We start from the raw sequence: 4,619 nt of genomic DNA on the forward strand, positions 1-4,619 counted from the left end.
CTCATTGTTTTCATTCAAAACACTCTTTTTAAGCAAGGTTGAAAGTATCCCAGGTTGGCCTGGAAACCACGGTAGCTAAGGACAACTTTGAACTCCTGATTTGCCTGCCTGTAACATCCCAAGTGCTGGGACTGATATGCATGTGTCATCCCACAGGGTACTAAGTATTGAACCCAGGACCTTGGTTGTGCTGGATTCTATCACTAATCCCTGAAATACCTTTTGAATTCTTCTCAGGCTCAATCCTGCATAGAGAAATGCCAAGGACATAATCTATGCCTTTATTGCTGTACACACCAGTGGAAAGCGAAAACAGTACATATATATCAAGTATATAAATACAAGATATTTATATCTTGTAGTAACGCTCAATAAAAAAACAAACCATGGCATTGCAGAACAACTGCCTGGTTTTGATTATATGTGAGGATGAATTTGCTCAAGCCCTCTTCATGGATGTGATACCTCTGAGCAGACATCTGAGGTGAGAATGAGACACTCATGGCCACAGTCCATTGGCAACATAGAAGATGAGAACATGGTCCACTGACTGGAGTCTGGTCTGCAGGAGGTTGGGCCGGCTTGGCAATGAGGGCTGCTAGAATGGATGCCTTTTTTGTCGGGTTCTTTGAGTCTGTGTGTACAGTGGATGAGGAGGCTGGCAAACAAGGATGGAGATGGAAGGAAAACTTTGAGAGGAAATAATAGTTTGGCCCATGGGAGTGGCCTTAGAGACCAAGAGAAAAGAATATATTCAGCAGTAGAAATGAAAGGATTTGCCCCGGCCCGAGGGGCTCCAGGAATTTGTGAGTCCGAGATGGATCAAGCCTGAAAATAATGGGCGAGAAAGAAGGAGGAGACCAAGCGATTTTTGTCTTGTCAAGGTCTGACTTTATTGATTATTACAAGGGGTTTTTAAAGAGAAAGGAGGAAGCAGAGAAAGAGGAGGTGGGAGGAGGAATGAATGTTAATTGCTCTCAGGCCAGGGCAGGTATCCAGACTCTCCTGTGTTTATCTCAAGCACTAACCTAAGGAAGTGGGGGTGGAATAGGTGTTAGTTGCTTCTCAGGCCAGGTCCCGGAACCTGAGGGGTGGGATGCTAGACTGGCTGGCGGCTAGCTAGGCATGGGGGGTCGCCAAGGCTGGCTTCTGACAAGGATTGCTGCTGTAAGGGAGGGAAACAGATTCAAGGATGACCCCCAGGTTGGTTTTACAGTGTGATGTATGGCTGCCCCCTAGGGAGATGGGGAAGGAATGGAACAAAGCATCCTAAGGGGTCCAATTAAAGCCAGTGGTGGTGGTTATCACCTTAACCTCAGCACTCGGGAAGCAGAGGCAGCCTAGTCTAGAGCGCGAGTTCCAGGATAGCCTGGGCTACACAGTGAAACTGTCTCAAAAACCAAAACAAATCATGGAACATGTTCCAACACAACCAGCCAAGTTTTACTAAATACCATCAGCTAAGAAGAGGGAGGTACCTTTATGTGCTTACAAAGGGAGTGATTCAAAGGCTAGGCCCATAAAAAATCATCTTAACTGACAGTGTCGCCATGTGTCCCAATTCATGAAATAAATCATAGCTCAGAAGCAATATATGTTGAGGGAAAATAAAATGTCTTTATATTAACCAAGAACAACAAAGCCCAAGCTTTTAGGGTGCTTGAGATGAACTTACTAGAAATCACTTGCAGCTTTAAAAAAAAAAGATTTATTTTTACTTTTGTATGTGTGTTTGAGTGTCACCTGAGGGGGTGCCCAGGGAGGCTAAAAGAGGTTGTTGCATCTCTTGAGCTGGTGTTACATACAGGTAGTTGAGAGCCTTGCAACATGGGTGCAGGGAACAAAATCCAGGTCATTTGCAAGAGCAGCAAGAGCCCTGAATCCGAGCCATCTCTCTAGGCTCTCAATTGCCACTTTTAAGTATTTACAATAGCTTTTGCTCACCACCTCTCAGATCCACTTATGGCAGCCTGTGTAGGGTTGACAAAGGGATAATCCAGGAAATTCTATGTCTCTAAAACAGCTTTTCCTCTCTTTATACTGATTATTAATTAACATTCACAGACTCATACACATACATAATTTTGATCATATTTCCCCTTTATCCTCTCATTTCTTTTAAAAATTAAAATATAACTATATCATTTTTCCATTTCCCTTCCCTCCCTCTGACTCCTTCCAAGTACCTGACTTCTTGTTCCTAATCAAATTCATGGCCTCTTTTTCTTTAATTGTTAGTTACATATATATAAATATATACATATGTATTAAATGTCTAAATATATTAGATACAGTCTGCCAAGACCATTTAGTGTCACTTGTAAGTATATGATTTCAGGGCTGACCATTTGGTATTGGATAATCAATTAGAGGCCTCAACCCTGGAGATCATTTCTCCTGCTCTCCAAAATTCCTTAGTTGTCTGTAGGTAGCTCCCTGTATCATTTCTTATTCCCCCATCCCTCCTTTTCCAACAAGTTCTGCATTCTAACTTCCATGTCCCTTTGTGTATGTCTGTGTGTCCCATATATTTATCAGTTGCCTGTAGGAACATGGACGGGGTGGGGCTATTTACAAAGGCAAATTCTTAGTGGCTACACCCCTGAGGAATAAGAATCCTCTCCCCCCAGCAACTAACTCCTCCTCCCCTTCAATAACAGCTTCTAACAATAGCATGACCAAAGGCATACAAATTATGACAAAATAGAATCTCAAGCCAGCCTAGCCTGGTGGTTCGTATTTCAATACAATAGCCACACGAGACACTGCTGAAAAGATACAGGTGGGTCTCTTAGTTTTTTAAGAAAAGTGAAAGCAGTGTAGGTGATTCTTTCCCATGACCACAATGCCTTTTCTTCTTAAACGTTAGGACCTGAGCTGTGTGCATCTCTTCTGTTGTTTTCTGTTCTGCCATCACCACCATCACTAGTTTGCTTTGCCTCTTTGGTGTTCTTGTCTGAGCGCTCAGCCACTGGCTGCTGGGTGAGCAAGGCCCGCCCTCTGATGGACGAGGACACGCATTACAAAGCAGACCAGCAGCCCTTGGTCACCTTTCTTTTTGTATGAGCAGATAAAATTTGACAGAAGGGGGAGGAGTCATTCTGGCCTACTGTCTAATGTTAATTTCTGTAAAATCTCTCTGACTTGTTCATCCCTTTTTGTGGTTTTTAGGGTATAAAATGAGAGTGCAAAATGGACCCGAGACCAAGGACTTTCAGGAGCTTTAGTCCATCAGTGACATCTCTCTTGCACTCTGACACACTCATTGGAGTTGGAGTGCTCTCTTGAGTACTCATTTATGTTGGAGTGCTCCCTTGCACCCTCATTCATATTGGAGGGCTCTCTTGCACACTGGTCACCGATGCAGGTTGTAAAAGGCAATGACATACTCTTTCAGCTATTTCTCCGGGTCCTTCTGTTTTAGGTGACAGGTGAGTCGTGCTTGGCAAATAGGTAGCACAAGCAGTGCTTTCAGCAAACCAGTAAGTGGGTCAATAAATCAGTGTGTGATTGTTGATCTGTTCTACCTTGTTCTGTTTCATTCCCTCTTCTTCATCCTCATAGCAGCTGATAGATTTATCCTGGAGGAATGGCTATTCCATTGGCCAGAGTTTGGATTTCTAGCTTTAACCCTTTCTAATAACTTTGTGCCTTTTGGGGTGGAGGTAATATTCCTGACTGAATAATATAAAAATGTCTCTCCTTACGTAAAACCATGCATATACCTGCTTTTTCAGCCATGTTCAAATCTGATCCTCCACGCTGTTGAAGGAACATCGCTGTCAGTGAACTTATCTGATTCTAAAGAGTGACTATGCTTTCCTCAACAAGAGTTAAGATTTCTTAGTCTGAGTAGAGCGCCACCAGCCGCATTGAACTTGTTGAATGCCTATTCCAGTCGCAAGGATAGCCATGGACCCAGTCAGAGCCATTCCCAGCAGGACTGGTAAAAACACAGGCGTTCTTTGGGAGCCATACAGCTTGGCATGAACCTTTAGGCCAATCTTGGCAAGCTGCATGGTTATAGAATTGTCTTTTTTTTTCAAGACAGGGTTTCCCTGTGTAGCTTTGGAGCCTATCCTGGCACTCGCTCTGGAGACCAGGCTGGCCTCGAACTCATAGAGATCCACCTGCCTCTGCCTCCCGAGTGCTGAGATTAAAGGCGTGCACCACCACAGCCTGGCTAGAACTGTCTTTTGATTACAAATGGCTTCTAGAAGCATGAGCATCCAGAAGGAACAACATGACCCAGACGTCAATCCTTTGTTCCAACCACAAGCCCACTTACCTAGGCAACCCTCCCTTGCCCCACCACTCACCTAGGTAACCTTCCCTCACCCCATCATCCAAGAACTTTTTACCCTGCCAACATCCTCCTTCTATAGTTTTCTGACAGCCTGCTTGAACTAACACCTGGCTCTTGGCCTCTTCTCCCCTCCCCTTTACCCCACTCTATATAAACTAGCCTGACTATATAAGCTAGCCTGGAAAAAATAAAATTTGCTACTTGATCAGAATCCTGTCTTGTGGTCATTCTCTCCAAGTCTCTTGTCCTCATTCCCCTCCCTGGATATCTTGCCCTAGGTTGCTGTCCCGAGGGTCGGGACAACTACAGAGTT

This window comes from Cricetulus griseus, chromosome 2 (assembly GCF_003668045.3).
Source record: "Cricetulus griseus strain 17A/GY chromosome 2, alternate assembly CriGri-PICRH-1.0, whole genome shotgun sequence".
NCBI lineage: Eukaryota > Metazoa > Chordata > Mammalia > Rodentia > Cricetidae > Cricetulus > Cricetulus griseus.